Raw genomic sequence first — 13,675 nt, forward strand, 5'->3', positions numbered from 1 at the left:
ATGGCTCACTCACACGAGCATTCCCCTCTGGCACCTTGGAGGCGAGCAGAGATGAGACGGATTGTGAATGACTTTGTGTAGGTCAATTCGTAATCATAATGTCACCTTGATTTGGAATCAAGATGAGTTTCTCTATTGTGAAGAAAATCAACATGAATGTTCCCACTATTCATGTTGCCTATAGGAGCAAGGTGTGAGTACTTTATGTGGCGCTAGGGTGGCGACAATAAAGAAACTCGGGTTAGGCGCAAGGGGTTGCGACTGGGCTAAGACCTGTATGGTGTTGAGATGGACATACGTTCTATTGTATATAGAATGCTCCACCATAGCACGTATATCATACTATATGTGCTTAGCGATCATTGGAAATGAGAGGATGGATCCCTGCTCCTCTCATTGTGTGAGTCCTGGACCTTATGGTCCATTAGTGTTCTTAGTGACTTTCGACGACATCATGAAACGAAGGGTTGATGTGGCTACTTTGGGGTGTTACCTATGGTCATGATTGATTCGACCTAAAGGGGCACTACCGGGAAAGGAGTCAATCCTAAGTGTAGTGATGGTCTGGGACGAAAGGAAATGTTTGATTCAACTGCACCCTAAAAAGTGTTTGCTGGTGCCAACTGTATGTGTTACAGTAGTGAACATTTTAAGGACAAGAAGGTGATCTCTCAGAGGGATCGAGATACCTTTAGTCTAGTGAGTTTGAATAAACCTAGGACACTGTGTTATACTAATGCTTATTTGATTTGTTTCTATGAGTGATGTGCCATTCTGGCCTTCTGGGAAGGTTTCTAGTTTGGGGCTCATGCGTGCAGGTATATCACCAGTCGCACAACCCATTTTGCCAGTATGACTTGTGGATGTTAGTGTCTGGGACACAGGTGGTCTATGTATCTCGGATACATAGTGAAGAGATCAATATATATGTAATATATGTATATCTAGGATATACATGTGTGTCTGGGACACAAGAGGTCTATGTATCTGGGATACATAACAGAGAGATTGAATATGTATATCTAGGATATACATGTGTGTCTGGGACACAAGAGGTCTATGTATCCCAGATACATAACAGAGAGATTGAATGTGTATATCTGGGATATACAAGTGTGTCTGGGACACATTGAAAGATTAACACTTGCCCTTGTGCAAGTGGGAGCTATTGGAATTTATTAATATGATTAATAAATTAAATGCCCAATGGCAATATTGGAAACTCACTATTAGGGCGGTTACAAAATAGGGTTATATATTTTGGTAACCACCGCATTAGTGAGTAAGTGTGTGATTCATTCGCACGAGATTTATCTCGTAGAAACGGCGGCTCCATCTCTCTCTCCCTCTCTCTTAGAATCGCAGGCTTGGAAATTTTTCCTTTCCTTGTTTTTGATCTTCATTCCATTAATCCACGGCATTTGGGTTGTGGATATTATTCCCTTTCCCAGTGATTGTGGAATCTCCCCGGCAAAGCTTTGGAGGTGGAACGAGAACGTGGATCTAGACTTCCGTTGCGAATACTTCACAAAAAAGGGAAAGCGAATCCAGGTAAGGAATCTTTCCCCCATCAATTAATTGAATTGAACTATTTTTGAAGTATTACCAACAATTTGGTTCTTTCTTGTGTGGGGCGTCGGAATTGTAGTCATCTTCTGCTGGCTTTGTAAAGCTGATAACTCTATGAAATAGAGTTAAGATTTATAACTTTTATACTTGAGATGGCTTGATTTAGGAGTATTTTGTCTTTGTTTTAGTGATAGTATTCATTAGGTGTTGTCTTATTTAGTCTCAACATGTTGCATTTTGTTTAGTTCATTTTTGTCACATTGCATGAATTTCCCTTCTTTTTATGGATGAATTTGACTGTTTCTCTTTCTCTTGAACATGTAGGTGAAGATTCATAATAGAAGAACATGTCCTCTAACTTTGTTGTAGAGTTGTTGCTGCATTGCTACAACAACGGAGCAGAATATTCTCAAATCCAATTCAAATGGAATTGACTAAAAAGGGCTAACTTAAGTGGACTAAATTCTTGTAAATACATGATGGTTTTTAGCCCTTGATCTCAGGAGGAAAGTTCTAATCCTATGGCCAGAATCTAACCTAATGATTGAAGACATTTATGGAAGAAAGAGAAGAGAGGCAAGGAGGAAAAATGAGAGATTGGACCAAGGTTGGGAATAGAGACTCAGCTGAGAGGAGGGAAGAGAGAACAAAAGCTGGAGCTCTTGTGGAAGCAAGGAGCTGTTGGAGTTGCTGATTTGCTGGAGAAGAAAGCTGGAGCTCATGTGGAAGCATTGAAGCCTTAGTTTCTTCTTGTTTTTATAACTCTATCTTCTTACTTTCTAGTCTCATGTCAACTATACTTGGTTTTATGCATTTGAATTTTGTTATGTGCTAAATCTTAGCTGTGTTGGGATGATAGTAGTACCTAAACCTGAATTTTGATATGTAACTAATCATGTGTTCTTTAGCTTTATTGCAATCCACTTTATTGTTAATGAATTCAGCATGTTATATTGACTAATTTCAGTTCTTGAATGATCTTTCTTGAATGAATGTTATGATTTCATTAATTGAAAAATTAATGAAGTCTAGGTGTTTGTTGAATTGTGTGAGTTAGCATCATCTTTAATTAGGTTTGATAAGTTGATTTCATACATATTATTTTATATGATTAATTTATTATATTTCCATGTATTTACAATTGTTTTATATCAATTTACCCTAATATGATATGAAAATGAATATGTTGCACCCTTTCCTTTAATTTCTATAATTTTGGTGATTTTATATATTTCCTAACAAATTCTAATAAAGATTTATTACTTTTACATGTAGGAAATTATCAATCAAATCTGGGTATTATTGCAAGAGTCCTACCTCAAGTCAAAAACATAAAGAGAATGAGTCCTTGCATGCTTCTACGTTTTATTTCCTATTTAGGATTTGATCAAAGAAGGGAAAAGAGGAAGAAGAATCCAATTCAAATAAGAAGGATAGAAGAATCCCGATTTTGAGTGTCTATGTCCAGTTTTGATCAAGATCTTCATCGGATGGTCATATGGTGTTCGATCGAGCTGATTTTTGGAGGAGAGCTTCACGACGTCTTGGTCTTCAAATCCAACGGTGGGATTATGCATTGGAGATCTCTAAGTTAGTCCGATTTATACATCAAAACACTCCTTGGTTAAGTCAGATAAGAACTCTGAGTTTGATTCAAACTCTGAGTTTAATTAATCTATAAAAGGATAGCAAAGCCAAGGAAGAGGGAGAGGACGTTTTTGGGAGCTTTGGAGGAGCGGAGAGATCAAACCAGGAGACGTTGGTTGGCTTTGGAGATTTGAAGCTTGGGAATAAGTTTTTCTTGATCTTCTTTCAATGTTCTTGAACTCCTCTGTAATGTTTTTAGTTTCTAGTATGAACTAATTTAGTTTTTCTAGGGATCAGATGTAGCCTATCTTTGAATTCCCACTCTTGACTTCATCAATATAATTTTGAATATTGTTTCCCTTGATTGAGTTTTTACTTCTATTCTTCATGCTTTTGATTAATTGGCCACTAATCAACTGATTTGTTAATCATAATGAATTGAGAGGGGATTTATGTGTTTAGTTCATTGGAGTAAAAGCCATGAATTACATGTAGGATAGAGATATACTTACATGGTTTGTGTAGTTGTTACATGGGAATCCACATAATTTAATGATTTCTCAGTTGTTGTAACCCACATAGAAATATAGTGGGTTAGCAATTGAGGGAATTTCTATTAGTACTCGAGAGAGACTAATAGATATGAAAGGGAATCTCGACTATCAATCAGGAAAATATTTCTCAAATTATAAAGAGGAATAAAAGGGTGAGAATGCTTAGTTATGGTGAAATCTGACCCCTAGGTCTTTAGCAATTAATAATCTCAATTTGACTTTCAATTTGCAATATAGTCTAGAATAATTATCTTCTTTATTATTTGTTCAAATAAAATTGGTTTAATTAATTTGGTATTTAATCTATAGTCTTCGAGGGATCGATCTTTTATCATTATATTACTTGTTACGACAGCGTACACTTGCGTTGTACTTTTTCACAACAGTTGTGTTAATTAGTAGGTTGGGTAGGAATACCCAATTACCTCACATTACCATTGATTGGATTGGGTTTAAATTGCATTCTTAATTCAATTCTTCATAGGAATATGCAGATGTTGATTTAGGATGCTAGCTTATGTGTATTGGAAAATACCATATTGCCATTCATTCCAAGTACTTGATTTATCTTGGGGCTGTAGTATTACTTTAGTATTTGTGTTATAAAATTTAGGGGAAGGGAAACTTGATTCCTAGCACACTTGTCACTCATTAAGTTTCTTCCATTGCTTAATCTACATTTTAGTTCCTTAGTTTTCTTTACTTATCATTTGAGTATTTAGTTAATCAATCACCAATCAACCTTGTTAATTTCATTTAAATCAATTTTACTTTTACATTGAAAGTTAAGGATATAATTCTCCGTGGGATCGATACTTTACTTATCATTTATTACTTGATTGCGATACGTATACTTGCGTAATATCTTGAGATACAAGCAACAAAAGCATCAGCCTGCTCTGGCGGCTATGGCTTCCCTGCTCATGGTGACACCGAATTGGAAGAAATTACAGAGCCCACAAGTGAGGTGGTTGACACCACCAAGGAGCCAAACCTGCAGGTGGTTATCATGGCCGGAGAAAACTATCCCAAATACTTGGCGAAGCCCGTCCCTGTAACTGAAGTTGCCCAACAAGTCTAAATTCTGTTCATGAGAACCGGTGAATTTCTTCCAATAGCCTCGTTCTGTATTGGTGTTTCTGGGTATTGGTAAGCCTGTTTTTCTTTTTCATGTTATAGTAGGAAATAGTTTCTAGGAGAAAAATTAAAAATTTTGCGCTTTTAAAGTTGAAGTTTTAACGTCTCTGTGTAACACGGATCTAGATCACATTGCATCGGATATCTTTGTTGTGAAAATCAAATATCTAAAATGCATTCCTAATTTGTGCATATCTCAGGTAAGAATTGATATTGCGTTAGGAATTGGATTTTAAGCTGCATTGAGTCTCAAAATAAGCATATGCCTAACTTCATAAATGAAAAAATATCATCAAGAGGAGAAATTTGGGCAAACACTCTCCCTGACCCTTGCAACGGTACAATTTTCTTAGTCCTTTAAACCTACAAAAACTAAGAAGAAAACATTTTCTATTAGGGATAATTATTGTTGTCTCCTACTATAGTTTAACTAATAATCAAATGTTGTTCCTAATGAAATTACAAGGGGTGTCAACGGTGCAGTTTGGAGCAATTTCGGGCTGGGTTTAAAAATTTTAGGATGAGAAACACTCAGCCCAAACACAGTCCGTTGAGAAAATAATAGTTTTAGGCCGGTTTTGGTTTGGTGCAATTTAGATTTGGGTTGACTACCAATTTGGACTCGGTTTAGGCTAACGATTTGGACTAAATTAGAAAACTTTGGTTATAAAAGAAAAAATAAAATCATATATCTAACTAAGAAGCAGAAAAAGACAACACATATGTATAGCTGGATAATTTTGCTAGCAAGAGTGCTTGGAAGAATAATAACCACAAACACTTTAAATTGCATTTGAAGGGCAACTGCGATCAAACATTTTTAGTTCTAATACTCTGTTGGGATCCCGGTAAACTGGTTAAGTCCTCATCAGTCGTCCATGGCTAGGGTTTAAGTCAACACTCTCTTACTACGACCATTGGCATGAGTATTGGCGCATGTCGAGGTTTATAATGCAATGCAAGGTCAAACTGGTAACATACTACATGAAGTCCAGATACTTCCCCTATGGCACCAACCAACTCGGTTTCGTATCCTTCACAACCTAGGAATGAGAACCCTCACGAACTAGCTACCACTGTTGGATTCCACTCCCTAACTCTATGGTCATCTATATATTATTGGGGAGAATGCTCTCATGACCCCTCACAACTCCCTGGCCACTCCTTGGATGACCATGAGCCCAACCCTAATATATGCAACCCTACCATTGCATGATCAACAATGGACCATTGAATCTCCGCACGGACTGATTACTGTTGTAGAATGAAACAAAATCACATCACCATTATCACGGATCATTCAGCTTCAATTCTCCTACCGAAAGGGTAGTAGCACGTAGGGTACCTAGCCGTGCAATCTAGACTCCCTAGGTATGTCATCCAACAGTCATAATAGTGTTGGGGGTATCAATGAGCATGTGTTCCATACCACAACCTTGTGATATCCCAAGCAATGGATACCCAATTGGAGACCCTTCCATCACAACTACATCACATCATTCACTATCATAACATAATCATTTGTTCAATATCATAAAGTGATAAAGTATATTGAAATATCACATATAACAGGTATTCAATAGTATAACAATGACTTATACAATTACAGCAAGTTACATGATTAACGAACAATATAAGAAACAATTGATTCATCATATAGCATGTCATTGCATATAAATAAGAAAGTGTGTCCTTACCTGTAATTATGTAAAAGCTTACTAAAATGTAAATAAACATCAATCACAAGACTTCCAGTAAACTCAAAGAACACCTAAACATAAGGTTACAAGAATACATTAGGGACATGAGTCAAATCAAAGCAAAAAAAAAAATCTCACATAGCCACTGTGACCCAGCCGGTTGCTTGCGCGGGTCGGTTGGGTTAAGCGACCGCCCTTATTATAGATAATCTGTAAGATCCGAAATTCTGACTTCCAACCATCCAATTTCAATCCGATTTTGGGATGATTTTAGTTCAAATTTCAATCTTAATAAGTCTATAACAAATGCGCAAATCGGTAGCCTAAAATTAATATAGCACCATAACTCAATTCATCTCCCTTGATTAGATCCATCCTTTATTCTAATACAGGGATTCGTTTTCGGATAGGATTTTCTCACAATCATAGATAAAGAATAGAAACAATCACAATTAGGTCACCACCAACATAAAGAAGATGGGTCTAATCCATTCCAAAAACTGAGGGAAGAGAATGGAGTGAATGGGGATCACTTACATCTTCTAGATTCACAAAACAGACGCAAGAATGGATCCAATTCGCAATCCACGCTTCTCTCACTTTCCAGCATGTGTCTTCTACCTCTTAACCGTCGACAACAACAATCATGAATATAATAATGAGTTAAAAGGTCGGGATTTGCTATTTATAGAGAACAAGGGGCAAATTAGGGCAATTTCCTGCAAGTAGACCATGGCGGTCGCTTGGGGCGGTTGATTGGCCCAATCAACCGCTTTAAGCAACTGGCCCCTAGTACTTTTCAGTAAATGGGTGTTTTACTCAAGGGGTTGATTCTCAACTCCAATCTAACCCTAAACAACACATGGGGGAGGTCTTACCTTCATTCCAGGACATCTTCAAACACCTCTTGATTTCCACTAGGGATCCAATTTCCCAGCAAGGCAGGTTCTTCATTAAGAGAATCCAGATCCATGGATTCAAGGTATGGATCATGGACTTCAATCCGAATACTCCACAACTTATTCCGACTTGACCTTCGGGTTATTGGACCTGCAATATGGATTCTGAATTAGAATTATAAGGGTTGTTACAACTTTATTGCTAGTTTCTTTAGGGATGCCGAGAAAGTACGACAGAGCAGCTAGTCCTCCTGACCCAAGATAGTCATAACAGACTTGAAATAACTGATATGTTCCTTTGGATTGGTCTTCCTTCGAAGGGGGTGAAGGTCGGCATGATGAAGTTGACCGAGAGGGGCATGTTCATTATTTCGTTTGAGAAGGGTTCTTGATCCACGACATCGAAGTCCTCATCATGTTCCAATCCTTTAGCTTTCTCTCCACTTTTGCTACCTTCCTTCACAGTTGATTATGTCTTGATTGATTCCTCCCAGATGACATGGTGCTTGCACGGGCTGCTCGTGATCAAGAGGCCAATATTCTTGATCGGGATTCTTGGGGATGGCTTTCTCCTTCTTGGTCATTTTCGGCCAGTCGACTTCTATGGGGGAGATCTCAGGTCGGTCTAGGTCCCGAGAGTCAATTGAAGGCGCTTACCCTCGTTCTGTCCTCGGGTCTTTTGTCTGCCTGGGCTCTGTGCTGGGCCTCCTATCGATTGTCTGCCTGGTTACTATCCTAGTTGGTAGGTCAAGTGCCTCTGGCTGCTCCGGCAGCCTATTGCAACCTCCCCGCCTAAGTGTTGGGTGGAGGTTCCTATTGGATTCCTACCTGGTGCGCCAACCCACGCAGCACTCCCTGTAGTTCGAACATTCCTTTCTGGATCTCATCCAGATCTGCAGCAGTGGTAGGCCCTTGGAGTCCTGCCGACGTACCTTCCCCGAGGGGGTTGTTGGCAACTCTAGTTTCTTTGTCTCGATCATCCTCCAGGTTAGAATGATCAAGTCCATCTTCCCGGAGGTTCTAATTGGTTGCATTTTGGTCCCCAGTTGTAGTATTTTGCAGGGTAGTTTGCCCAATATTGTTTGTTCGTCTCGTCATGACTCATTTTTCGTTTCCCATAGATGACGCCAAAGACTGTTGCGTCTCAGATCTGATCCTGGTCCCGACTAAGGTAGTGTTACTCCCGAGTGAGGTCTCGAGTAAAAGGATGAAACCTGCAAAAGAAGTTAGACGCGGGCCGGCTTGGATGCTGGGCAACTATCTTTGATGGCTAAGTCAGTCAGAGATCAGATAAGGTCCCGAGCGAGTGCTGCTTAAGGATTAAGAAAATGTTTGTTTCCTTACCCTAGGATCGAGTCTTTGTTAAGTAGTGTGTGGGTTACCTTACTTAGAACCGACAGGATCCCGACCACCGATCCGCCCAGCTATTTCTGGGGTAGACTTTCCGTTTATGTTGACGCAACCTTCTTTGCCTTAGCGTGAATAGAGTCTTCCATATTAGTTAGACATGACCGGGGTATGTCCCAACCATCAAGCCGAATGACTATGTTAGGTTTTTTATAAAATCTATATTGAGTTTCAAAATTAATTTTTGCATTTCTTTAATTATTTTGTTAGTGTGTGGGACCCATGAGGTAAGAGTGGTAATGAGGCACCATGAGTAAAGGATGCCCTTCATGACCTTGGTTATGAGGCTCTGCATTAAAAAAAAAAAACATTGGTCATGGGTCTTAAAGGTCTTGATCATGGTGGTGTGGTGGGCTTACTTGAAGGGTGAAATTTACTTAAATTCTAACTCTTGACCATCAATTCTCATTTCAACTTCATGACCATTCATGGCCATTACCATGAGTGGGGTTAAGGTAATTGAATGTATTAAATCCAATTCATTGCCTTAAGAATTCTAAGGGGTGTAAGGTGAGGTTTGGGCCTATATAAACCCAACCCTTCCTTGCATGTGGTGGGCAATTGAGACAATCCTCACACTTGCATAATTTGTGGTACAAAGTTAATTTCTTTCTTTGAGTTGGTCTAAGTGTTGTGTTGTACCTTTTGGCTTCTTGAAGGGACTAGAAGAACTACCTCATCTTCTAGTTGGAGGTTGCTTTATCTTGGAGGTGGTGGTGCGAAACACCCTTGGTAGTAGGGTGCATCAATTACCTTACAGACAACACTCAAGGTGTGACTCAACCTCATTGATTGGTGGTTCATTTAGTTGCAACATCAAGCTCTCCGGATTGGCTAAGGATCTTCATCTTTCAATTGTGTTGTAATTTTATTTTTTGTATTTTGTAGAATTTGTAATACAATTACCCCAACAGACTACCCGAATAATGATGACCTGATCCAGTTAGCCAAGTGTGTATCTTGTGTGTAACATTAATATTTCACCAACAATAGAAATATTTTTTTGTTTATTTCTTTTCTAGTCGAGTAGAAATAAGCATCAATTTGTGTTTATACCTTATATCTATAACAATAAAAGGTGCCATAAATTCTCAAAAAAATATAAATAACCGTTAGGAACTCCAAAACCAAATAAGTTTATGCAAAATCTTCACTTCATTAATGAATGATGACATTGGTTAGCACTTTTCAAGGAATTTATCTCTGGAGTCTTTTTTTAAGAATGCATATTAATGTCTACAAGTATTTTTAGTTTTAATTTTTATAAAATTCTCTACGCAGAAAGCTTTTTTTTCTTTTTTCCTTTTTTCATGAAATGTAAAGCCTACGGGATATGAGCTAGGTTTTGATGATTTAAATTCACCTTGAGCTTGAACAAGGTTCAGGTTCAAAATGCTAATCTTGAGATCGAGCAGGTCAAGGTTAACTTGGTTCTAGGTCAAGCTTAAGTGTTTAACCTGACTTGGCTCGGCAGCCTAACATCCTTAATGATACTTTCTTGTAAATATACACAGGACATTGATATGAAATTATGAATTATTTTATTGTTTTGTAGGTAAGGTTTTGATTAGTATCAAGTTAATGTAGCTTAATGTAGGGCATTAATATAGTTAGGGTCGGTCCTATTCGATCCAAGATGAGTTGGGTCGTAGTTTGGTTTAGGTTGAAGTGTCCATGGTCAGGGCATCAAAATGGGATTTTGCTTGGGAGCAATGCCTACGTGGCACTGCTCCAAGTAGTGAACGGCTAGATTGATAGGAGTCATGAAATCTTAAATCTTGACCACACAATATCAGCATGTGCAATTTAAAACAACTTTAGTGAATGGTTCCGGTTTTCCACCTAACCCAAGTGGTTCAGGCCACTAAAACCAATTCATTTTGAACCAAGACTAAGCATAACGACTTTCATTTGTGTTTTGGGCGAGTCGAAGAGACTCTGGTTCCTCCTTGCTTCCAAAACGAGAGGCGCTTCTAAGAATAGAGAACTCAGAGGTGCATTGCATTTCCTAAATGTGTTCTTCTTCCCCCCTTAGGTACTGGCGAGTCTTCTTCGACTGTCTTCGCCCGAGGTTTGGTCTCACTTTGTCTAAGTTTTCTTTCATGGCATAAAGATTAATACTTTCAATACCCTGATTTTATTTTTTTTAAGATGAGTTTATGAACGTTGGATAGGGTTTGGTTGTGAAGTTTCTTAGCTTGCTACCCCAAACCCAAAAAAATAAAGGAGCTGGGACAAATTTCATCGGCGAATGAATTTCTTGGGTCTCGGACTTAATAGAAAAATAAAGAGGCCGAGAGGGGCCATGCCCCGGATTTTTAAATTTTCTATATAAATTCCCTTAATTCCCTTGTTTTTTCCACTTTTTTCTCTTCCTATATGTGAAATGTCGCTATTTGCCCCCCCCCAATATTGAGAACAATTTATTAAAAGGATAAAACAATGGGCACAGAATGTCATTCCTAATTTAATTAAACTAAGTTTTTTTCTTGCCTTTTTTTATTTATGAAACGGGGGGGGGCCCGAGCGAAAAAAAAAAAATGGGGGGGGAAAGGGGCGGCCCCCCCCCCCCGGGGGGCCCGGATGAAAGTTCTCAATCCCTATTTATTCTCACCACTATTCTCTCTTATCTTTTCTTCCTATTTATTCTCTTCTATAATGTCATTCATAATTAGAAAGTAACTCTTCAATCTTTATTTATTCTCTTCTATATTCTCCACCCCCCTTTTTTTTTTTTTTTTTTTTTTTCTTTTTTTTTTTTTTTTTTTATTTTTTTCATTTTCAAAAACGTGGGTTAAGAAAATTAGGAAAAAAAATCTACTCCACTTAGGTATTCTTTTCTCAATTTATTTATTGTTTCTCTTTTCTCCTTTTTTTTTTATTCTTTTTATTTGATTTTATATTCTATGTTTCTTTATTTCTTTTGCAATTTTTGTTATTTGATTTTGAATTGTGAATGAAATATCTATTGTTAGTAGGTAACTAATTGCCTTGGTTTGCATCTCTTACCTAAAAAAAAATTGGTTTACATCTCCTACCAAAGAAAATATTGCTTGCATCTAACTTTTTAGGGTTGAAGTCATGTGTATATATTTTTTTTTATATTGTTGCTTTAATTTTACCTATATTTTGTTGAAAAAAATATTATTTTTTTATCAATAATTTACTCTCTTTTTTCAAATATGTGTGGGCCCCACAAAATTTATGTGGGTCTATTTTTTAATATAATAAAATAATTTAGAGGTAGGACCTCAAATGAATCTTATAAGGACCCACATATTATGTGTGACAAAAAAACATTAATGCTTCCCTAACGGGAAGATTATCTGGCTTTCGTTCTTCGGCCCCCCAATATTTCATCCTAGATTCGCCCCTGTTTGGCGATTAGTGTTTGTGATCTTGATGGTCGTGAGGACCAGCTTGTATGCTTCAACTTCATTTAGTACACCAAATTATGTACTTACTCTGCGGATGGAGGATTGAAACACTCGATGGCAAATGAAGTAAATCATTGACACCATCATATAAATTTCTGGTTTTCCATTTTCCAAACCGACTAAAGCACTTAATAGAGAGTATCAACGGATAGAGAATCCAAGGTGAGAGAGGACTGAGCAGTGTATTGAGTCTTTGTTTTCCCACGAACAAAGCTTCAACAAGAACTTGGTCGTCGCCCTCTTTCAGGTATGAAGAAGCTCTTATTTCTTTTTTTTTTATTATTATTTTTTTTTAAATAGTCGAGTGCCAAAAGAAAATGCCGCATTAAATTCAAAACGCCTAAACCAACCTCACCTGCAAATGATAAAGTTAACGCTGACCTGAGGTGCTCTAAAAAATGAGATACCTGGATCCCATTATCTATCGATTTTGCCTAGTTGAGATAATTCTAGTGGATCCTGTAAGTCTATTTTACTTGCCATTTAAGTTCTGCTGGAGCTTATTTTCTCGCTTCCAATCTCTTCTAATTCAATCACTTGTGTTTCTTACTCTCTCTCAAAATGAATTGGTCTGAATAGTCTGAACCGCTTGGGTTAGGTGGAAAAACCGAAACCGTTCACTTAAGTTGTTTTATATTGCATATGCTGATATTGTGTGGTCAAGATTTAAGATTTCATGACTCCTATCAATCTAACCGTTCACTGCTTGCAAGCAAAATCCATCAAAATGCGCCATTTATTTTCAAATTCTGAATTTGTATCTTTAGATAAAATTATAACCAGTTCAAATCTTCCAGTTAGATTATGCCTGAATTCTCACTAATGAGTATGTTGAAAGTCTGGTCATCTTTTTCTCTTTCATTTGGCTTCCTTGCTTGCGGCTATTATCCACTAAAGACCAAAGTTCTTAGGGTTGGGTGGGGCTGGGGTCGGGATTGCTTTTTTAATGTTCATTCTCTCATGTAAAGGTAATGTATCAAGAGCAACCATATAATTAGACAAATAGAATAACAAATATGAAAATTTATCCAGTTTTCATCCATTAAATGATACATGAATAAAATTGATGGAGTTGAGACGTACCGGTGGTGGACGGCACATTTTTTAAGATATTTAAATGTCTCAAATAGTGCACATGCGTTCTGAGTGCATTTTCACCCTAAGATCAAATCCCTCCATTGCAAACGGTACACTCTGGAATCTATTTTTATGATACAGTTAAAAGAAGTCATCAAATAGTCCAAATAGTCATGTCCTCAAGTGACTGGGTCTTTTGGGCTAAGAAATCGGCAACAAAGTTGACATTCCTAAGAATAAAAGAAAAAATACAATGTGAATAGGATGCTTGAAGATACATAATATTCGGAATGATGAGCACAATTTCC

Source organism: Hakea prostrata, chromosome 6 (assembly GCF_041222555.1).
Source record: "Hakea prostrata isolate BN-2017 chromosome 6, UWA_Hpros_2, whole genome shotgun sequence".
Taxonomy (NCBI): domain Eukaryota; kingdom Viridiplantae; phylum Streptophyta; class Magnoliopsida; order Proteales; family Proteaceae; genus Hakea; species Hakea prostrata.